Source organism: Pinus tabuliformis, chromosome X (assembly GCF_031772625.1).
Source record: "Pinus tabuliformis cultivar Carrire ecotype Pingquan chromosome X, CPIR1, whole genome shotgun sequence".
NCBI lineage: Eukaryota > Viridiplantae > Streptophyta > Pinopsida > Pinales > Pinaceae > Pinus > Pinus tabuliformis.
In genome coordinates this window covers 1,188,951,251-1,188,976,386 of record NC_142308.1, presented here as the reverse complement: position 1 = coordinate 1,188,976,386, position 25,136 = coordinate 1,188,951,251, and the positions used below count along the sequence as shown (strand labels likewise).

Sequence of the window (25,136 nt, the reverse complement as noted above, 5' to 3'; positions counted from 1 at the left end):
AGGAGCTTTAATCTACAACCACCACCATTGGAAGAAGAAGTAGAGAGGTGATTCAAATGTTGAGAGATGCGCAGGAGTTTGTGGGAGCTCCTAGATTGAGAACTAGTGTTGAGTTTTGCCATTACACTAAAAACCATAGGAATTATTAAAATTCTAAACCCTTACCTTTACCATAAGTGGGTGGTTACTCCCATATTCAAAGGGTCATGGTTATTCCACATGATCGATTCCCAAAGGTGCAATGGTTAGTCCAACATCCCCCCCCCCCACCCCCCGACGTAACTTGGGGAAATCAAACCTAGGAAAAGGCTCCAATACTATGTTTAGGTTTTTCATTACCCCAAAACCCGCAGGCATTAGTAAACTTTAAAACTCTTACCATTACCTTAAGTGGGTGGTTAGTATCATGTTCCCAACGTGGTGGTTAGTCTAGTTCATGAATCCTCATAAATGTGATAGTTAGTCCAACACGTTACGCACTAAGATAGATGGTTGTGTTTAAAGACACTATTGTTGTGTTCCCAGTGGCCACTGAGTTGAATTAACATTGATATTTCTAGCCTTTAAATAGGCTTCATTGAAGATGAATACCATGGGAAAAACGATGGATTCCTATAAACCTAGAGCCAAAAACATGGGTAACTTCATGGAGTCAAGTTTACGAGATCTACCCTAACAACCCCCCCTTAAACTTGAATTTGAGAGATTGACCTGGTCCCATACATCTTTTTTAATTCCATATAAAAAAGTTTCCATCTATCGTATTACATAGGTAACTAGCCATTATATTGACTAGTTATCTAGGACACATTTTTAGGTAAACAATTCAACAACCATCTCACTTGAGATATCACATTCCCCCCTCAAGCCATGATATCAGTACACCTGCCACCCCAGTACCTATCCAAGTGGTCCATTCCATAACTTGATAAATCCATGAACCACTTGCGCTACATGTATACTAGAGAAAGATCTTAAGGCCTTACAATTAACATGCTCCCATGTAACATATCTTCCTAAAATTCATAGGGAAATGCCTTGGACCAAAACCATTAGGGCATTCACACATCACATATTGGCTCCCCATCTACCTTTAGCTCTCATACTTACCACTTAGATATATCCACTTTCAACTCTGACCACTCTAGCTCTGATACCAAGTGTTAGGATCACAAAGCATCGAGAGAGATGGTGGTGTCTAAAAACACCATTGTTGTGTTCCTAGTGGCCATTGAGATGAATTAACATTGGTATTTCTAACGTTTAAATAAGATTCATTAGAGATTAATACTACGGGAAAAACCATGGATGCCCATAAATCTGATGCCCAAAACCATGAGTAACTTGACCGAGTCAAGTTTACTAGATCCACCCTAACAACTAGAGAGTGCATATAACCAAATAGGTATAATGTGTTGGTGATATAGGTCGATGACAGGGAGCCTTCTAGTTATGATGAGGCTGCACAATTTCAGGTGTGGAAGGATTCCATGGTTGAGTAGTATAATTCTATCATGATCAATGATGTATGGGAGGTCATGCCTAGACCTGTGGATAGGTTATTTGTAGGCTCTCACTAGATCTACAAAGTGAATATGTTGTAGATGGTAGTGTGGAAAGTATAAGACTAGATTCATGGCCAAGGGGTTTGTGCAAAAGGAACACATAGATTATGAGGAGACCTTTCCACCAATGGCCAAATATACCTCTATCTAAGCAATGATATCATTAGCAGCACAAATATGATGGAAGATTCACCAGATGGATGTCAATACTACATTATTGAATAGGATGATAGAGGAGGAGGTGTATATCAAACAATCATAGGGTTTTGAGACACATGGGAGAGACACACATGTGTGCAAACTGAAGAGGGTGCTATGTGAGTTGAAACAGGATCATTGGGAATGGTATGGTTTGATCAACAACTACTTGCAGTAGATGGGTTTTGTGAAGAGCGAAGAAAATTCCAACCTATAATCTCTGATGGTAGGAGGTGAGCCACTCATACTGGTTTTATATATGGATGATCTCTTCTTGAGAGTTTCATCAAGGCTCATACAAGATTGAAAGAGGGACTTGGAAAGTTGAGTTCGAGATGAAGGACATAGGACTGATGCATTACTTCCTAGGACCAGAGGTATGGATGATGGATGGGGATATCTTCCTTTGGAAAGGAAGAAATAATATGGAGATTATGAAGAGATTCAGGATGTAGGACTGTACAACCATGTCCATGACTATGATTACCAACTATAGGAATATAGATACATTAGAGGAAACATATGTGGACCCAACCTTATATAGGAAGCTCATCATATCTCTCATGTATCTGGTCAACACAAGGGCAAAAGTTTGTTTCGTGGTGAACACTCTAAGTTGGTTCATAGTGGAGCTGAATAGAGTACATTGGACAACAACGAGACATGTATTGAGGTATCTACAAGGTACAATCGAGTATGTATTATTGTTATAGGCCATTTTTTCACATCTGATTAGTGAGCCTGCTAATGAGATCAATCAACATCCTATTCCCCCCTTGTCACCATCTTGCACAAAGACCTAAGCATGCACCTTTCATTTCCCATAATTTCAGACCTAAACTGCATCAACTGAGGTAATTTGAATATAAACACTCCCTGTAAGCCTACGAGGGTGTGTTCACCAGCAAGTTGCTCCATGATGGCATGCGTTGATCACCAACAGGTTGCTCCCCTTTGCACCTAATTTGGTTCTAGAAATCCAGGAGAATGATCAAGATTCTAGAAGCTTCCCCTTATAGGAGTTTCCATAAGTTGTTTCAACTACTTAACTTAGATAAAAGATTTGGATCCTATCCATCCCTACATTGGAGTTTTCACCATTTATACTTTTATCCTATCACTCCATCAAAGGTGGATCTCTTACCCTAGATTGGTAATTGGATAAGAACTCCCAACTTACCATACTTATTTATATATTCCTAGCCTTCTATGTGGTTGGGAGTTGGATTTTGGAGAGTGATTCTACCCTTATTATGATGTAGTGAGTGGTCATCATCTCATGCATTCAGGGTGATTGGAGGTGAATATTGTGAAAAGGAAAGGACAAGTCAACAACTTGGAGGAGCTCTTCTACAAGATCAACTGCTACTTATGGTTGTAATCTCCTTCCATTTATATTAATGCAAAGAATTCATTATTTTCCTATATGTGATGTTGTTATTTCACTTATTTCAATACCATGTTGATCTATTGAATGAAGTACTTAGATGATACTACATAGATCTTGTAGTTTCTTGGCTTGTGTTATCTGACTGTGCAGGTTCTAATTTTGGCAATCAGAGCTGGAATTGGAGCTTCCAAGCTAAAGAAGGAGCAAAGTGTGCGAAGGATTCCAGGTAGGCCTCACTCTATCATCTATTTACTTTAAGGAAAAGCATTGTGTTCCTTGTCTCTATGTTTTTCTAGGTTAGCCACCGACCTAGGGGAGATAATTTTGTCCGCAATCGTAAATCTTGTATAACATATTGGCGACTCCACTAGGGAGCCGAGAATTCCCTTGGTGGAATCCTTCTCCATTGTGTTTGATTACCTCCTTGACATACCTTTGTTGTATCATCTAACCAAGAACATACCCAGGAAGTGATTTCATTGAGCCTTTTTTGAAGTTTTTTTGCTGGAAACCTCTTTGCCAGGCCCAACGCACCCCTTGTGCCTTTAACAAAGCATTGCACCTTACTCTGGCCCACTCTGCACTGGCATTGACCCCTATTTTTTCATGAATTTTTCCTTGGTTCTTGAGCCCATCTTTGGTCAGCCTACTTCTAGCTAAAATTCCCTGAGTCTTCAATGTCTTATGGTCTCTCTAAAGCCTCCATTTGGTTTGCATTTGTGTTGTTTTCCTTTGGTAAGAATTGGTTTTGATTTTTATTTGTTCTTATCACTTGGTTGCTTGCAAACTATTTTCATTTGGTTGTTGGTTGCTTGGATGAATTTTTTTTTAGTCCTCATTCTGAAAAGTGTAATTGAATCAATAATTGAACATTTACATCTTAGTTTTCTTCATCTCGAAAATTAAGTGTGGTGAAAAGAAAAAATTTGCATCGACATTTAGGGTTTTTCATGTGCATTAGCATAGGAACAATTGCATCAGAAAGGAAATTTCATCTTGCATCTTGTTTGTTGCATATTGTGTGTTGCATCTTGATTATTTCTTCCCTTCCTTAGCTAGATTTTCATTGAAAGAGGAAGAATTTCTATTTTATCATGGTGGATTTTCATTTTAGGATATTTAGGTGACTTTCATGGTGAGCCCTAAAACTAAAATATAGTCAAAGATATACAGTGAAATTTACTGAATCAACCTAAGGAGAATTTGTAACATTAACACAAACATTTAGAGGTCTAGGTTAGAGACATGTTCCAACATTGTTAAACGTAGGGTATGTCGTTGTTAGGTATCGTTGCATCCTCGGGGTGAAATCCCGTTCCATGTATGTGAGTGTACAAGACCATACTCCACGTACCTTTGGGTATAATGGTGATGCTCCAAGCACGTAAAGTATATGGGAATGCTCTCATCAAATGGTTATGCATTAGATAAAACTACTACGGACTGCACTCCCACATACCATTGCATATGTTTTGGGAGTCCCCAATAGGTTTCCATCCATCGATAGGTAACCAAGTCTACTGCCTTGTATACCATGATACACTAAACACAACATTTGGGGATATTGGTTGCCATATGTTAAGTCCTTGGTTCACGAAGGTGTATATTGTAGATCACGATTTCTTGGTAAACCTTTATGCCTAGTTACCCCATTATTTTGTTTGTTTCTTTAATTTCTAAAGTCAATTAATTGACTATATAAAAACATCCTCCCCATGGAACAACTCCTTAGTAGATCTTAGGTTTGAGACTAATGGCAACAGTTCCTGAGTTCGCTAATCAAAGAAACCCCTCTGATGGGAATCTTGGTCCTTTTTCCTTCTTTTGGAAATATTGGTGCTCCTTATATGGCAACGTTGTCCCTTCCTGGATTCACCATTGGTTTTCTAGTTTAGTTATTTTTGACGCCTATGGTTCCGAATGTCCAAATGACTTCTCAACCAAGTTCTCCTCCACTTCAACAATATCAACCTCAAGTTGATCCTAAAGATGACCCTTTGCCTTCTTCACCTGTTCGGTCTTATTCCTCTTATTCCTCTTCGTCTGGTGAAAGCCTGCAAATTAGTAACCAGATGGATAAGATGAAGAAGCAAAGGAAGATTAAGAAGAAGAAAAATAAGCAGGGGGATAACCAAAAAACCATTTCTACCGATGAGACTGATGTTGAGAAGCCTTCCAATCAACCCCGTAAAGTTGAACTCCCTTGCATGCTTTGTAAGGTTTAACACCTTCTTAGAAATTGCCCTGGTATTCCCAAGGTATTAGAAGTGTGGTCCATAGGCTCACATCAACCTTCGTCATCAGCCTCTGGAGATCATGTTGGTGATAAACTCTCAACTAGTGATAGTAAGGTCCATGGGAAAAAGGGTAAATTCAAATTTCCCTGTAATTTATGTGAAGGGAATCATCCTATTCACCTTTGTGCTTATATGGATGACGCCTCAAAAGTGTTGGAAAATATTACAACTTCTCAACCACAACTTCCAACTGGTTACCAGAAGCTTTATCCCAATCCTCCACTAGTTGATGAAGTGATTGATCAAAATTTGAACCCCATCAATCCCACTCTCTCTAAACGTGAATCCCATGAGTTTGTTCCTGACCAACCATTGGTTGAGAAAATGGTTGACCCAATTCCACCTTCAGTCGATCATACTTTTCCCGTAGAGAGTAAGGATCATACCACTCAGGTTCTTCTTATTTCTTTTGATTCTATCAGACAAGGGGGCATTTATCTCATCCCTACGGAACCCCCTCCAAGGAAATGGGTCATTGCCTTTGATTGGAGTCGATTGACAGAACCTCGTCTCCCTTCTTACATGCCTTTTAAGATCATGGTAAAGGCTTATAATAATAACATCCATCACATTGTTATAGATGAGGGAGCTTCTATTAGTATTCTATCCTCCTCTGCTTGGAAAGCTTTGGGTTCCCCACAACTTGTGTTCATCGCTTCGAATCTGTTAGCTTTTAACAGAAGAACCAGTCAACCCTTAGGGATCCTTCCTCAGTTTCCTGTTACTTTGGGAGGAAAAACTATATGTATTGATGTTATGGTTATCATAGAACCTTTCTTCAATTTGCTTCTAGGGCGAGACTGTATTTATGCTATGAATGTTGTATCCACACTCTTTCGAGTGACGTGCTTTGTGCATGATGGACAGAGTGTGGCTATCGATCATCTTTCATTTGTTGGTCTTTAATTTTCTTCCAATCATCATACTTCCCTAAGTGTTCCTAATGTGCAAGCAACATCTCCCCCACCACAGATTTATTATGTGGCAACCTATTCCATGCCTACGACTACTAACGATCTAGTAGACGATATGTGCATCATTTACTGGGGGCATTGGAGTCTAATCTTTCCATTGGATCCCTTGATATGTATCCCTTCTAGAATGTTGTTCTCCCATTTGATGATAACCTCTTGGAAGTCATGGCCTCTTAACGGTCATGATTAAGGTCCTTGGAGCAAATTTCCTTTTCTTGTGTCAAGATCCTTAAAAACTGAAGCAAGGTCCTAGAGCAGAGTTCTTTTTTTTATGTCAAGATCATTAAAAAGTGAAACAGGCTCTTATGAGGATAGTTATTTTACTATGTCAACCTCGTTAAAAAATGAAATAGGTTCCTATGAGCATAATTTTTTTATTGTGTCAAGCTCATTAAAAACTGAAACAAATCCCATTTCAATTAGAGTATTTGATTAAATCTTCAAATTTCCCACTTGAGTCTTTCAGCTGATCTCATAAATGAACCTTCATTCCATCCACTTGTTAGTACCCAATAGTCCACTTAGGTGCATGAAATGAATCTTGGGGGGAATGTACCTCAAATTGAGTCATTATGTTAGGGCATGCAAACTTACTTCAAGCATAGTTTTTCCTCTGTTTCAAGCTTGTGTAAAAATGAAACCAATCTTAAGCATAGTTTCTCATGTTTCAAGCTTGTGTAAAAATGAAACCACTTTCAAGCATAGTTTCCCATGTTTCAATATTTTTAAAAATGAAACCATTCCCACTTTACCTCTCGTGATTTCCATTTTTTATCATCCTATTTATTCCAAATGAGCCTTAATTTTCTCATTCCGTTGTCACCATCTTCTTGGATGATCATACATTTTCACTTGGTTTTTACCCTTTCTTGAGGAACCGTTGCGATGAATGGTCTTATTAGCCAGCCTCTTGACCTTCGCACGTTTTGAGCAGTTCCATCATGATAGGAACCAGTTGCTACCCTTCATACCACTCATTCCTCCAGGAGGATTCCTCTTTCAGCTCTTTTAGACTCCCAAAATATGAAAAGATTGTCGAGTACTTGCCTTTTCGAACTTGTAAAAGTAAATGAAAATAAGTCTACTTAGTATAAGTTTAACCCTTTTCCAAATTGAGATAGACCAACTCCGAAAAAAGAATACCTTAGTCGAACATGGCTAAGAGGTTCTCTTGGGTATTGTTTTCTACCTTTTCAAACCTAAGGGACTACCTAAAAAAAGGGACATTTGGAGTTTTATTTTTCACCTCTTTTTCAAAATCTCTAATCATGAAAAAATGTCAAGTTTTACCTTCGATGGACTCATAAAAACATCAAATAATTATGGACTCATCGATCATGGCGAGGCTGAATCACTCCTTCTCAGGGTTCGTTAAATATGATAGGAGGGATTCATTCGAGGATGAACTTACAAATCAAACATATGTTATCCTCCTCAAGCTTATTAGAAAATAAAGAGGTACTGACCAGTATGGTTGGGGAAATTTAGAAAATAAGGAATTACATTTTTCTAATGGAAGCGAGTCGCACTTGAACACAACAATCTTCCACTTCATCTCCATGGCTATTGAGTTGGGTAATCTTCTTGTCTTTTTCTTATCATACCATTTTCAAAGCCTCCATTATCAGTTTTGGGTCAATGATGCCAACTCCATTCAATGTCACTAGTGTGTTCAAGAGAATTCATTTAGTTGATCTCCGCTAAAATACTCTTAAGCCTTCATTTCATGTCTCCCTTTCCTAATCCAATTCCATGTCAGCATCATTCTGATCATTTTTTCTCAATCATCATACCCGTTTCATGTCGTTTATGGGGGATACATCAAGACCCTCCTGTGATGGTTCACTTCTTGTCGACATCAACACATCATCCAGGAAGTTGACTTAGAAACATACCTTTGGTACATTGGTGCTTGCATACATCAATGGAAATTTTCCTCACTCTCGGCGATAGGTTTACATCAATGGCCTTTGACTGAAAGATTTTGTGTGGTGTTTGACATCATCTCATTTATTCATTCCATACAAATTGTATCATAGTACCTTGAGAGCCATTAACATCGTCAGTGGTTTGTCTCACATCTATTAACAACTTACATAATTGGCTAGTAATCAGACGGTGTCTACCATGTTTGACTCTAGCTCATTGATTCACATGGTTAGACTCATACGTTGGTTGGTCATGTGGATGAGATAGAAGACCCTGAATCTAGTTTCTGCCATCCGGGCTGGGATTTCAGGATTATACAAAGATCAAAATGTATGATGGCTATAATCATCTAGATAGTAATCCAGTCATGGATCCACTAGTTGCATCTGTGGATGCGTCTTTTGATCATCGTACATGTTATGATAGCTTATGAGATGAGTATGGGTATGCCCCTCAACAAAAAAATATTTCATGTTGTAAATGTATTGTAGAAGATGAAGATCGTCGGTTGTCCTTGATCCCTACTTGTCACAAGGTAAAGCACTTCCATCATAAGTCATCATCTCTGACTTTGCACTTTAGGGGGCATTCAATTATAGGCCATTTTGTCACAATGGATCAATGAGCCTCCTAATGGGATCAATCAACATCCTATTCCCCCCTTATCACCATCTTACAACAAGCCCTAAGAATGTACCTTTCATTTACCAGAATTTCAACCCTAAACTGCATCATATGAGCTAGTTTGAGGACCAAAGCTCCCTATAAGCCTACTAGGGTGAGTTCACTAGCATGTTGCTCTACTTTGGCCTGTGTTGATGACTAGAAGGTTTCTCCCCTTTGCACCTCTGTTGGTTCTAGAATACGGGATAATGATCATGATTCTGGAAGCTTTCCCTTCTAGGAGTTTCTAGAAATTGTTTCAACTACTTACATTGGATAAAAAAATCAGATCCTATCCATCCCTACATTGGAGATTTCACACTTATCCTTTGATCCTATCCCTCCATCAAAGGTGGATCTCTTACCCTAGATTGGTAATTGGATAAGAACTCCCAACTTATCATACTTGTTTATATATTCTTAGCCTTCTATGTGGTTGGTGGTTGGATATTGGAGAGTAATTCTTCCCTTATCCTTTTGTAGTGAGTGGTCATCATCTCATGCATTTAGGGTGGTTGGAGGTTCATATTATGACAAGGAAAGGACACGTCAACAACTTGGAGGAGATCTTCTACAATAGAAACTACTACTTATGGTTGTAATCTCCTTCCATTTATATTAATGCAAAGAATTCATTGTTTTCCTATATGTGATGTTGTTATTTCACTTATTTCAATACCATGTTGATATATTGAAAGAAGTACTTAGATGATACTACATAGATCTTGTAGTTTCTTGGCTTGTGTTATCTGACTGTGTAGGTTCTAATTTTGGTAATTGGAGCTACAATTGGAGCTTCCAAGCTAAAGAAGGAGCGAAGTGTGTGAAGGATTCTAGGTAGGCCTCACTCTGTCATCTATTTACTTTACGAAAAGTATTTTGTTCCTTGTCTCTATATTGTTCTAGGTTAGCCAATGACCTAGGGGAGATACTTTTGTTTGTAATCGTAAATTACGTATAACAATTATGATATGCTTGAGGTGATGGTGTTAGTTTGTGTGGATGTACAGATGTAGAATGGACATGTAGTTCATTGGATCAAAAAATCACTTTAGGGCTTTGCTTTAGTATTGGATCAGGGGTTGTCTCTTGGTGCAACAAGAAGTAGAATTCAATGGCACTGAGTTTTGTAGAGGCAGAATACATGGTATTGAGCATAGTCACATGTGAAACTATTCGACCACTAGCTACTACGATAATCATAGTTCAATCAAATTCTCTGAAAATCCATTATTTCATGATAGGTAGAAGCATATTGCCATAAGATACCACTTCATCAAAGATTGTGTCAACATGAATTAGTTTGGGTAGAACATGTTCCCATAGATTAGCAGGTTGCAGATATTCTCACGAAGGCCTTGGGTAAGGATATGTTTGTCTACTTTAGGGATAAGATGGGAGTAGTGGAGAACATCTTCCTCGTTAAGAGGGAGTTTTATTTTTTGGTTGCATCAGATAGGTGTTCTAGTATTTATGGTGTCTATGAGGCTAAGGAATGCAATTTCTCCAATAACCAGAAAAGGTTTCGCAAGAAACACCTCAATTATATTAATTATCTAATTATTAAATATTGCTAAGTCTAACTTAGGAAAATTTGTTAATTAAATCATATTAATTGAGGAAAATTCATTTTTCTCTAGAGACTTCTAGAAAAATCATTTGACGGGGTCAATATAATCTTAGACATTGATTGTGATTATATTGTGGCCATTGGTGGCTCAATGAGATATTATAAGAGCATTTTGATGGTACATTGAAGATCATTCAAGAAGTCTGACTTACCCATTTGTAGTGATTAATAAGGGTGAAATTGAAGCTGAGGGAGACACCAATAATAGGGTTTCAACATAAAATTTGGGAGAAGATTTCCGGAGGAGATTTCCACAATGATTTCTAGTTTCAAGCAGCAGGAAGGAGGTAAATTTTATTTGCATAAGAGGAGGCCAAATTCAGTACTGCGAGCAGCCAAATAGTCAGTGTGAGTGACAAAGAGGAGCTCGTTTTAGTGTGCCAGCATTATATCTATCACCCTGAGGCAGAGTGAGTGGGTTAAGAGAAGTGTTGGAGGTAGTTTTACTTGCAGGGGAATTTTCCTAGAGGATGAGCAAATTTTCTAGAGGAGCCAATGCACATTTCTAACCACCATTATGATTTGCCAAGAGGAGGCATGAATAGGCTAAGGAAGGCCGAAATTATTTTGTAGAAGAAACTTGTGTTTCTAGATTATTTTTCCCATGGATATTTTTTTTTCCTGGAGCTTTTCCAGTGAGAGGAAAACAAATATATTTCTCAAATTGTTAAATATTAGTAATAAAAACCCTCATTTGTTTGTCTAGTTTTCGCCACATTGGGGTTTTTCCAAGAACTATTGTCCAAAAATCTTGGTATCCATAATTTTGTTTATGTGCATTATTTCTCAATTCTTGTATTTATTTGTGAAGATTGTTGTAGTGAATTAATCATTATCTGCCATCATAATTTTGAATACAAATAAACTGCATGAGTTAGAAGATTAATTTCCAATTGTTGCAATTAAGGAAATTCACAATACTCATCATTAATTTTTCAAACAACATTGATCCAAAATATTTTTTGTCATTAATTTTTTCATTTTTAAATAGTCACCAAAAATAATCCTACAAATTTCATACTTCTCTTTATAAATTGGAGAATTTCCTCATAAATTTTAGATTCATATTTAAACCTATGATAATTGAATATCTTTTCATAGTTTTATATTATTATAATTAATCGGCCTAGATCCATCTTAACTTCGGATCTATCAAGTGCTGAGAGGGATCAAATATTTTGAGGCGCAAACCTCTTTTTTGAGTGCAAAACTTGACGAAAGGCTTGCACGTCAAGAGATTTGATCACTCTCGTTGCTTGATAGATCTGGGGTTAAGATGGATCTGGGTTGGTTATATAATATCTATATTTGTATGTCTCTTTCTTATTCCCTCTCTCTATCTCAACCCCCAAACATACACATTCTCTCTCCATATCTCTCTCTAGGCTCCCTCTTCCTCTCCCTCTCTATCTTCCCCTTATATGCCTCTATCCTTCTCTATCTCTTCCCTAAGGCTCTCCTCTCTCCCTCACTCTCTTTCCATCTCTCCCTTTTCACTCCCTCTCTCTCTCCACCTTTCTCCCTCTATGCCTTTCTTCTTCCCTCCCCCTTTCTCCCCCTGCAACACCATCTCTCTCTCTTCCTTTCTCTCTCCCCCTTTCTCTTGCACCTCCCTTTGTCTCTCCTCCCTATCACTCACACTCACTCTCTCCCCTCCAACTCTGTCACTATCTCCCTCCCTCTCTAATCCTCTCTCCCCCTCCATCTTTGTCTCTCTCTTCCCCTTCTCTTCCTATCTCCCTTGTCTCCTCTTCTCTCTCTTCCCTCCTCTCCTCTCTCTCCATCTCTCCCTTGTCATTGCCTCTCTTTCTCTACCTCTAACTCTATATGTATTTTTTTCATTCCTCCCTCTCTCTCTCCCTCCTCCATCTCTCTTTCTTTCTCTCCCTCTCCCTCTCTCCATCACCTCCCTCTCTCTCACTCTCTCTCCCTAGTTTTTTCACTATCTCCCTCCATTCCTCTGTCTTAAAATTAATGCCATTGTACTGTGTTTAAGAAAGTATCTAAATTAAAAAAAACTCAATTGGTTGAACATATTAAACTTATATTTTGGATCAATCATGTCAAATAAAATACAATAATGAAAACCTTGAAAAAAACATGCATTATCTTTCCTCTATTATTGTTAATCACTTGGCTTGCTATAATGGTTTAGATAGTTAGTTAAGATGGATCTATGCTAGTTCTTAATAATATTATTTACATTATATAAATTTCACATCTTTATATATACATGTATTCTCATATAATTTTATTAAAACCTTGTTTTAATTTCTATGAGAATATTTTTAGTAGTCTTAAGCATAGAGGGTTTCGGTTTAGATTTAGATATATCTTAAAAATAATTATAACCTTTTTCGTTTTAGATTCAATTAAAAAAATGTTGTAAATTAAATTATAATAAAATATTTTAATTGTGAAATAAATAAGTTATGGTTTTTTGTCATGTGATATTGATAAGCCATGGTATTGGCTTATTATACTGTAACAAAGTCTGTTTACAAGTTAATAATATCCATGGCAAAGGGTCGGTGAATACCCATGGTTAAGAATATTGTCATATTGTTATAAAATATTTTGATCATGAAATAAGTCATAATTTTTGGGCATCTGATATTGATAAGCCATGGTATTGGCCCATGGTATTGTAACAAAGTCTATTTACAAGTTAATAATATCCATGGGAAGGTAGGGGTGAATGATGGTTATAAATCTTGTCATATTGTTATAAAATATTTTGATTATGAAATAAGTTGTGTTTTTTGCACATGTGGTATTGATAAACCATGTATTGGCCCATGGTATTGTAACAAAGTCTATTTACAAGTTAATAATATCCATGGTTAAGAATCTTTTCATATTGTTATAAAATATTTTGATTGTGAAATAATTTATGTTTTTTGGGCAAATGGTATTGATAAGCCATGGTATTGGCCCATGGTATTGTAACAAAGTCTCTTTACAAGTTAATAATATCCACCGTAAAGTGGGGGTGAATATTCATGATTAATCACTTTTAACTTTTAACTTTTACTTTTTGTATATTTTAACTTTTAACTTTTATTTATTTCTATTTTTAATTAAGCCGGCATTTAAAATTGCTTACATACTTGAATTACATCGTACACATCCACTCAACACTACGTTGTAGAGCGCCACACCACTAGTGTGTGTGTATATATATATATATATATATATATAATGGTTTAATAATAATAATAATGTCATGGCTAAGCCAAATATTAAATCGGTGTATGAAGGATTACCTCCCTATAGTGATTTTACTTTTAAAATTTACAGAGATATACACAATCTATAACCTAACTTGTTACAAAGAAGGACAAATCCTTAACCATTAGACCCACTCAAACTATATAAAAATACCATCATCTAATTTTCTCTTTTTCTTTAATACATCTGATAACTCTTTATACAAAAATAAAATAATATAAAATCTTTACTAACAAATTTGGTCACTATGTGAAAAAAAACAAAAGAAATCTTATTGCTCTTGAAAAAAAACAAAATAAGTACAAACTTCAACGAATAAAGATTTAAATAGCATAAAATAATTTTAATAGGAATTATTAGTTATTTTTATTTAAAATATACTTAAAAATATTAAACAACTATATATTTTTTATATATTAAAATTTAAATAATAAAACATATTAAATTTAAATTTTAAAAAATGACTATTATTAAATTAAATAAATTTAATATATATGTGTTTTACTTTTTTCCTACAACATATATACCTAAAATTTAAAAATTATAAATATATCCACTAACTATCATAACTATAAATAATTTAATAAAATGATAACAATAATAAAAAATAATTTCTAAAATAAAAATTCAAATTAAAAAGTGAATTTGAGTTTATCTCAGGTAGTTGGGAGGAATGATTGAGATCCTTCTCACCTAAGTTAAATTCCCACAAGTGATATATTGACTTTGAGCCTATGATGTAATGGATCTGAACACTAAAAAAATGATTACAAATTTAAAAAAAGGGAAAGCAAAAAAACATGAAGAATCCTACTTCTTTTTAAGTTTTATCACTTCAAATCTCAAAAGACCCATTTTTGGTCAAAATTTATCTTGGCATCTCTTATATTTTGCTCATTGACAAGGCAAAAAAGAGGAGAAATAAAACATTTCTTTATCTCAAAAGACTCATTGTTAGGGGGAGGAAGATACTCTATATATCTATATATATATATATATATATATATATATATAATATCACTACCAAGTTCAAATTGGTGTATGAGACTCCTTTGTTTTTGGAATAGGGGACCTACTTCTATGCAATGATTTGACTGCTAAGATCTATGAAGGTGTACATAATTTAGCCCCTTATGGATTTAAACCTATGACGTCTTATGAGGAAAAATATGCTCTTAACCGTTAGGCCGAGTTAAATTTAAACAATGTTTAAATTTTTACCTTTAAAATCCAAATGTTTAACCAAATTATTTCAAGTTTGGAGTCTTTACTACTGCAAATTCTAGAAAAAAAAATCCCAAACTTATCTTGCATACTGATTTCACTATGTTCCAAATGGTTTCAAAAATATGTCAATCAAACTAAAACATCATAAAAACATAAATACATTAAAAGCAAACTTTGGAATTTTATTTTACCTTTAAAACAATGACATGTATTTTGATAAACTTATAGTTTAACATCATCCTCACCACGACTTAGTCATTTATTAGATGAACTAAAACTAAAAAACAATATTCTTTTTCCTTATATTCTGATTAGTTGTAGGTTTACTGCTAATAAGACATGTTTTAAGTCCCAACTACATATTCTACATTGTTTTCATTAAAAAATTGTTTCATAACCTATAATTGTATAGATAAACACATCTAAAACTGTGATACATGTCAAATAACTGACTTATTCTATGCTAATATTTTGCAGGTGATATATAAAAAACATAAATTGGGAATAGAGGGCCTCCATTTCCATTCTAGGTGGAGGAGGACAATTTTCAGCAGCAACGAGGGGCATATGAAGCAACATTCAAGTAAAATATGTAGAGGCTTTTGTGAGGAGGTAAAGGAAGACGCGGGACCAAAGGAGGGGAACACATCAGTAGGTGGAAATTTTCAATTAGACTCAGACATACTATAGGTGTCAACTGGTAAATTGGATGTAGGAAAAAAAAATGGTCAAGAGGACTCCCCTTAGAACGCCTTCAACCTAATCAAGTAAAAATACTAAACATTATGCACTATTATTCAATAAAAGAAAAATGACTATAAGATTTCTCATAGTTCTCTATATTGGTCATAAATTTCTGATCCACACCCCCGTATTTCTATTGCATTATCCATCTTCTTTTACCTCCTCCATTATAGACCTAATTGATAGCCTAGCATTTGAAATAGTTGAAATATGGTTTCTTAGCAACACCCTGTTGTGGCCACAACCACCACCCTATTAGAACCTGCTCTGGTGGAAAATTTGAATGTGTCCCCTAGACGTTTGATCTTCCATTTCTTACTGGATTTGTCACATGGGATTATGTCTTCAAAGTTGAATGGTTAAGGCCCCCTTAATACATATCTACAAAATGATTTATTTATAACTCAGTCTAGCACTTCATTCATATCCTTTCATCGAGACTTATTCAATCCTCATAAACTTTCATGGTACTCTATACCCACACATATAACCAACCCCCACTCTCTACTATGGTTGTATTTGGACCCAACCCACAAAACCTTCTATTGCGTCTTTATTTCTTTTATAATGCTTTTATAATAGAAATACTTTGTAGGCATACATAACTTACCTTTTCCGCGTTTCCTTGGTCTTTACACATTTCTCGATGCATGCCTTTATTGCTGCCACAATCTTGCAATTTCCGCGGTCGCACTACACATTCCTCTTTTGCATCCGATATGCGATGACCTCCCACACTTCAAATGCAATTAACCACGTCCATATCCTATTGGGTCCATCATTACATCGCATATCGCATTTTGCATTGGGTAAGGGCTAAGGTTTATCTCCCATGAATAATTGTGATGTGATCAGGCTTCCGATCACATCGGACCTCGCAATCGGCACTTTCGACTAGTGTATCAACCCAAGCTTCAACATTCCACAATATGGTGGACCGGCAAGGATTATTAAATGCAACACATATGTTTTCAGGTCCGAATCCCATCGCAAATCGCAATCGGTAGAACTAGCGGTGATGTTGCATGTCATTGCCCGTTGCAATGTGCAATTGCAACTTGATCGCATCGCAACCTTGGCTGAACCAGGGATCGATTCTTTCACACTTTCTCCTTTTTTATTTTGATATGCCTTTATCGTTTCTCCCTCTTGCTTTTACCTCTTTTTATACCAGCAAGTGATTCTTAAATAAAGATTGAATATTATAGACAACGAAAATGCTTGATACTATATGCAGAGCTCCCAGTTACATAGTCCATCTCTTTATAAAAGTTTTAATGAGGGAAAGATTTGTTTTTTGGGCATTTCTTTCATATTTTTCATAATCATAGCTAATGTTAATTATTTCTGCAGGCGAGGATCAAGAGAAGAAAAGCAAGATTGAAGGGAAGACACATAAGCATCAGGAACGGCTGCGGGTAAAGGATGCATGAGAGGATCTGATGAGTTTATATATACGGGTGTATTCTATTTAAAATCTGGCCTTAGATGTTCACGGTTGGGTTTCCATGTGTTGCCTGTGTATTCTGAAAGTTATGTTGTCCCGGGGTTTATCATGAAGAGATGACACATAGTCATTCTCCTTTCCATCGACATCCATTCATTTCCCCTAGGAAATAAAATGCTCCATCAAATGTGGCATTGACGTGTCAATGGTTTCACTGACCATTCTGCGTCTATATATTTTAATTTGTATATTGAAAAGGGCAGGAAGTTGGAAAGTCAGGGGAAAACGGAGGGTCGGTTTCTTTCTGCATAAGTATTACCTCCAGAGACGAAGAGAGGGCTTTTTTAGGGGAAGAATAGGGTTTGATTTATTTTGCTAATAAAGAAGACTGTTTGGGTCAAGAAGAATCCTTTTTTTCAAATTCATTTTCCTTTTTTTTTATGTTTGGAATTAGGGTGTTGTGACTGGCATGAGGATATATATGTTTTGTTTTTGTGCATAGTGTTAGTGTCAGTATCTTCATCCCTCCGTCAGAGATCAAATTCTCTTGTTTCATTTCATTTTAGATGTCTCACTCAGTTAGCTACATTCCATTAGGAGCATGGATCATCTGACAGTAGTGGCTTGTTTTACATTTTCCCTCATGCCTTTTGCCTGCTGGCCCATTTCCATTCATTAAAATCATCTTCAATCACCTTTTGTCTTTAAATTTGCGAGAGTCATTTCTAGGGTTTCACTTTCATTAGGTCTAGAGTCTCATCAAAAGGGTCTTCAAATTGTCCAATAATGGTCAGCAGGTGCATGAGGAGTTTCCAGTACCAATAAAATTCATAATCAATTGCTCAGAAATGTATTTTTCCTCAAAACTCTGTTTTGAGGAAAAACAGAGTATTCTAGGTTTTTGTTGTATAAATTCATGTAATTTCAGTTCTCTTGTATGTAAATCACTTCAGTGGCAACCCTGGTCACCTTGCCAAGCTTCAGCTGCTCCATCACCTGCAAGGAAAACAAAAAATCAAAGCATTCAGTTCATCACAGGAAAAAATAAAGCAAACTGCCCAAAAACAGAGTTTGAAAAGCAAGTCAAATGCAAACATTACAAAGTGGGTTTTTGATAAGTGAAAAATTAAAATATCTTGTATATAACTCATTGGTCATGTTCAAAGAGCTCATTTGCATTCAAAGATGACATATTAAGCAAGAGACGGTTGTGTTGGAGAAAGGACGCAAGTTTGAAGCAAAACTGTGCAAATCCAGAGGCGCAACGCATTGGGTCGGCCTCTACAATGTAAAAAATACACTGGCACGACGCATATAAAGGGCGCAGCGCATAGAGCTACCAAGCCTGGTTTCATCATAAACTCCCTTAAATTTCCAAAATTGTTCAAATCTTCTAGTGTGAAAGTAAGTCAAGATCCTTTCCTTGCTAGTAAAGGGGTTTTTCTTAAAATTTATGGTGGTTGCGTAAAAGAAAATTCAAACCCTAATACTTTGCAATTTCTCAAAAGCCATTGCCTAGGGTTTGTACTTGTTATTTTGCTGCCAAGTTTATTCTTCCACTCCTTCATTTTCACTCCCTCACTCCTTCATTCCCTCATTCATTTTCTCCTTCTCATTACATTTTCATAAACCCCATCTCCTTAAATTATTAATCCCAAATCCCTAGTCCTAACTATCCCAAACCCTAGTTAAAAATTCCCAAACCCTAATGGTTGTCCCAAGAGCTTCATTTCACCATTCGGTTGAGTGTACCATCATTCAGATGGTTTTCATCATCATGTCAGGTTCCAATGGGTCATTTTACACCTTGTTCATGCTTCAATTGTGCCTAGGTAAGGTTCATTTCCCTCTCCTAGGGTTTTGAAGGTAATTTCTCTTGGATGGTCAAATCATCAGCAAAAATTGTACCCTGATGTTCATACACCTTCCCCTATCCTTAATGTACCATATTAAACACTTCCCATCATTGATATCCCTTAAATTCCTCATTTTCCCACAAACCCTAGTTTCTTGCTACAACTTGGCAATTTTCTAGGCTAGGCCTATGTTTTTCCCTTTTTGACCCCTTCCCTTCACTCAATTTTTGAAATTCCACTTCCCCTATTTCCTAATATCCCTCCCTACTTCCCAAAATTTCCTCAAGAATTTAGAAGCCCATTATCCCCTTCATTTCACTTCATTTTGACAAATCCCCAGTTCCACACATCGGGATAGGTTTTACTTCAATGATGTTTTTGAGAAAGAAAAGATGAATTTGGAAAAACTGAGAGAGGTTTCTGTCCACAATAGGCCAAGGAAGAAAAAATTCATTCACTTTTTACACAGGTGTCATGGTTTTAGAGAAATTTCAAAAATACAGTTGCCTCAGGAGAATTGATGCACCTCTAAAGTGACTTTTGGAAAATCAAGATTTATCCTAGCTTGGTTGGCCACATGACTTGCTTGATGAGTCAAATGATAAGTAGACACAAAGAGATTTCCAATGAGCTATCATAAGCTCAATTTTTGGTTGAGGAAGACCTTCAAAAGTTGGCTGCAACAGAACTCTGCCTTTAGGCAGCCTCATTTTGCACATTTTGACCAGTCTTGGGAGATTTGACTTTTGACAGGGCAAATGAACTCCAAATTGAAAAATTCCACTTGGGTTGGAAAGTAGACAGGAAGGCCCTTCCAAAAAGGACACTTAGAATGAATTTGAACACCAGGAAGGCCTTCAAAAGTGGCTCCAAACAGATGCTACGCATAGAGAATTTGGCGCGGCGCATAGACGAAATTTTGCCCGTTTGACCAAGTATTACTCTGTTTTTTGCCCAGCTTTGGCCAGTTTGACTTTTTCACTTTCTTAATGGAAAATTTGTGATGTAATTTAATTTACATTGATGGATCATGATGTAAATATGTCAAATTTTCACTTATGGAGGTAGATTCATCAGTTTAAAGGTTGTTTGAAACTGAATGAATCAATTCCCTTGTTTCTAGAGGTATGTTGTTCTGTTGCCTAATTTCTAGTTCTCAATTTAGAATTAGTTGAAATAGCTCCTAAACATGTGAGCTTGACCCCTAGAGGCTAGGATGAGCTATGGTTTGTCTATATTATGTAGTTTTTCAGTCATTAGCATGGTTGGACTTTTGAGAAAGCCTTGAGCTTCATTGTACACTCATATCAGCATTTTGGCTAAGGAATTGAGACCAGGATTTGCAGCACTCTTTGGGATCCCTATGGCAATTTGCCTTGGTACAGTGCTTTTCTTTGTAATTGTGAATTTTCTTATGTGTTATGTATGCCATTCTCTATCTTGTTTCTTCTGAACTAAACAAATAAGAGTGTAAGTAGAATCCATTGAAATTGCAGTACTCTACTTGACGTTTGCTTTAGTTTCTTGATGTTTTCAGCTGTTTGGGGAGGATCCATGATTGCTATTGCCCTCTTCAACACCTCACCTATCTATTCTTTCCATCTCATTCAATTTTAAGTGCCAAAAATAATTGCCTACCTTGCCCCATTGAGATCTCTGCAGGACTAAGCCTCAATCCCCGCACCCAAAATCTATCTTTCCATCTGAGCCAACAAAGCATTATTTTATTAAATCAAACTCTCTTGAACTTATACCTAGCCTAAGATCAGTATTTATATCAGTCATCTCAAGCCCTCATCGATCATTATTTACCGATATTGACCCGGAGAGAGCCCTCTCCCGACCTGGTAGGGCTAGCTACCAGGTTAAGCGTGGTTTGATGTTGGCCCTGGACCCTACCTTCCTCAGCCTAAGGTAAATATAGGCACTAACACATAGTGATAATAGACAGCTTATGACTAGTCTTGGTTATTTGAATATAATTAGTTATCATGGTTAACTCATGAGCGATCTCCGATTCGAAGCTACATTAAACATCAGTTGCAAGTTTTATTTGTAGAAACAAGAATGTGTATTCTTCTATGAATAATTAGATTGCAATTAAGCTTAAATACAACCTTGTTCATTGGTGAACTCAGTAATTGATTTATTTGGACTTGGAATCTATATATGATGTTTAATCTCTTTTATTATGCTCCTGCAGGAGAGATTAGAATATTTAGGACTAACATAAGTAGGTAGAATCAGTGTAGATAGGACTTGATACATATAGGTTAGCTGTTTCTTTTGTTGATTTAATGGAAGTCTTCCTCTGGGGAGAAATCTTTCAACACCTATAACAGTTTACGAGATCCTTTGAAACCCGTTGGAACTAGCCATTCCAAATGAAAGCAGATCTAATCGAGGTCTGCGATCGGGTTGGTTCCCCTTTGTTGGCATAGCGAAAATTCGTTGTGTCAACAAATTTGGTGCTAGAAGGAGGGCCTGAACCGCCATCCACAGCTTTCAAGATTTCTTCTATAAATGTCGAAAAGAGGGCATGGATTTGAAAATATTGATGTATGGATCGTAAAGGTCAAAAAGATCCTTCCACCCATTTGGAAGAGCCTCATTTCGAAGAAGCAGAGATCCCTCTAAGTCCCGTGTTTGGGTCACCGAAGGAAGAGAGACTGTGGGAGTATCCTGTCACTCAGGAACTACCAATTAGAGTAGTTACTCATGCTTATGCTCGTTCCCTATCTTAGCTCCCCATCTTTCATTCTTTACCTCTAACAACTAAAAGAAAGCCAAGGATCTGTCCCATAAACGATGAGACATCTGTAACCCCTTCACTTCAAGATATTGTGCTAGAGTCCTTGCAAAGTATCAACACTCCTTGGGAAGAAATTCCTGAGGATCCCAACTCTAAAGGTAATCCCTGGCTCGATTTCGGAAATCCTAACAAAGAACACCCGAGGGAAACCTTCAACTAGAACCACCCCAACCATAATATGGTTAACGTTCCTCCTCCAGGTGGGAATCAACCTCCACCGCCTCCTCTAGGTGGGAATCAACCCCCACCTCCTCCTCTAGGTGGGAATCAATCCCCACCTCCTCCGGGAGAACTCCCTCCCTAGATTGCATAGGATGTCGTAGCAGTAGCTTGGCAGCAACATGCCTTACCCAAGAACACAGAAAGAGTATTGCCTAAATTCGACCCTGAGCGGAGAGACATTGCTAATAACCATATTCACTCTTTCTTCTTAGTCATGTGCATGTTGGGTGAAGTCAACAAAGATGTGGTATGTCGCTTGTTCCCTTTTACTATGATTGGTATGGCTTCCACGTGGTACTTTAGCTTCAGAATAGGATCGATCACCTCATGGGGTGCCTTTCAGCAGGTCTTCTTAGAAAATTTTAGCAATGAAAAAACACCTGCGACCTTAGTTTTAGAACTATCCTGTTTAAAAATGGAAACCAAAGAAAAGATCAAGGATTTTAACATCTGGTTCAACACTTTGTTCAACAGAATCCTGGCTAATGCTAGACCTACTAATGAGGTGCTCATGGAATTCTACATCACTTCTCTCCCTATCCCTACCACGATGTGCATTAAAAGGAGTAACGCACAAACCTTACAGGGTGCTATCGATGAAGCAGTAAAAATCGAGAATGAAATGATCAGTCTCACAAATTGTCATCATACGACCGAAGGAAAGAAAGCATCTCAATCATCCAAGAAAAGTAATGGGAGTGATAATAAAGTGGCTGAGATCAAAGAAAAGGACACCACAGATGTGGAAGGTTTGCATCGGATCATTAAGAAATTGACGAACACAATCATTGATATGAAAAGGAATTCTGAAGAGAGTACAAATGGGAATGGAGGAGATTATAACAACAGAAAATCCTTCAAACCTTTCTATTGTAAGAAGAAAAAAGGTGGTCATGGTCAACTTGCATTGCCTGCTCCACCCAATTAAGGGATTTTAAATATGGAAGAACGGGCTCTTATCGGATTGCTTCTTACTAAAGAAGAACCTATAGTAGAGCTGGAGGTTAAACTAGAAGATGAGGAAGAGTATCAAGTAGAAGATCCCTTGGACGAGGTATCTCAAATCAATGTATTGTGGGATTTCTATACAAATGGGAATGATAATGACGAAGGAGATAGTACAACAGAAATCCACACTAATGAAATCCACACACGAAGTAAAGGGCCACTTGCGGGCATGATGAAGCTTGTAGACCAAACAAAGAAAGATGTTCGCCCTTTGAAGGCATCTGCTCCAAAGTTTCATGTCAAGAAGAATAAAACTAGTGGTGATTCGAAGAGCATTCCAGTCATGAACTATCTAGAGAAAGATAATACATCTCCAAATGCAACGAAGGCAACTAAAAATGGTAAACTCCCACCTAAGAACGAAAAATCGGTATGTTTACTCTACCCTACCCTGTTTATAACATTGATTACAATATTTTAGATGATCTTAAGAGATCTCGAGCTAATATCACATACTTCGATTTGTTAAAGTTAACGTAGCAAATGGATCTGCTTTTTAAAGCTATGAATGAATGGAATTGCAAATCTCCCACCAATCCGAGTAGCCAAACCAAGAAGTTGGCATCCAAACCTATTAGAACCCCCAGTATAGCCCAAACGCCATCAGCCATGGAAGCCACTCTGTCAAAAATGAATCAAATGCCTCAAGATGTTAGTGCAGCCATAATAGGAAGGAAATCAAAATCCATGACTCCACCTTTCCTTATCACATTTGAAAGCTTCAACATGAAAGTATACAATTGCCTGGTAGATTTTGATGCCTCGTCCATTGTTATGCCTTACACTATTGCTAAAAGACTTCATGCAATGCCTGAGAAAACTGAAACTTGAATTATGCAACTAGACAGAACGAAGGTAAAAGTAATTAGAGAATTGAAAGATGTGCTAATTCGGATGGCTACCAAACTATAGTACGCATGAGTCATTGACATAGTGATAGTCGACATACTCGAGGCATATGGAATGCTGCTTAGTAGGCACTGATCAGCAAATCTGAATGGGTATTTCTCACTGATTGGTCCCATATCTTGTTTCCTCAGAAGGGAAAAGGTGATATGCTGAGAGTTGATTGAGTAATATACAAGAAGTATGTAGTGACAAAACTAAACGACCCAAATGAACCTGTAATGTTTACCAATTCTATCCCTGGGAATTATAGTTTCGACGTTTGTGCCACAGAAACTTGTTTTGGAAAATTCCATGCAGAGACAGTTGAAGAAAATGCAATAAACACACATTTGGAAGCTCTCCCCCATAGTCTGACTGATGAGCTACCCTCTAATATGGTAAATGATAGGGCCAATTTCGTAGAAGGCAGTTCATTTGATATAACATCAGATTCTATGTTTTGGACACTCTACTTTGATGGCTCTAATTACCTAGAAGGTGCAGGCGCTGGGAGCATTCTCATTGACCCGCAAGGGAACCAACATTTGATGGCTAGCCAGTTGGAGTTTACGTGCACCAACAACACGAAAAAATATGAAGGCTTGCTATAGGGCTTGAAGAAAGCCATTGATATGAAGGTGAGAAATCTTAAAGTTTTTGGTGACTCATAGATAATTGTGGACTAGGTAAGAAAAAGGATACATTGCAATTCACCACACATGGTAAGATACCAACATGAGGTATGGAGCTTAATTGACAGTTTTGATTCTTTTAATATCACACACATACCTCAATGGCAAAACCAAGATGCCAATCTGATGGCTGGTATGGCTGCAAAACGTTTGCCTGATCTTAGATTAAATAAGAATAAATATTATGTTGAATTGATTTTCAAACCATCCGTACCTGATAACATCTCAAATTGGCAGGTGTTCGAACGTGATGAGCAAATCCTTGAGTTCTTGCATGGCAAAAAGACATTTCAAAATGAATTCATTGATGAAAAGGAGCATGACAAGCTTATGAATGGGAGCGAGGATGAGGAAAAATATCAG

At 37.0% G+C, this 25,136-nt stretch overlaps 1 pseudogene; it reads right to left on the bottom strand.

The window, feature by feature from the left end:
* Positions 1–23,804, bottom strand: part of LOC149144201 (protein LEO1 homolog) — a 62,607-nt pseudogene extending 38,803 nt beyond the window's left edge.
* Between the last annotated feature and the right edge of the window lie 1,332 nt (positions 23,805–25,136).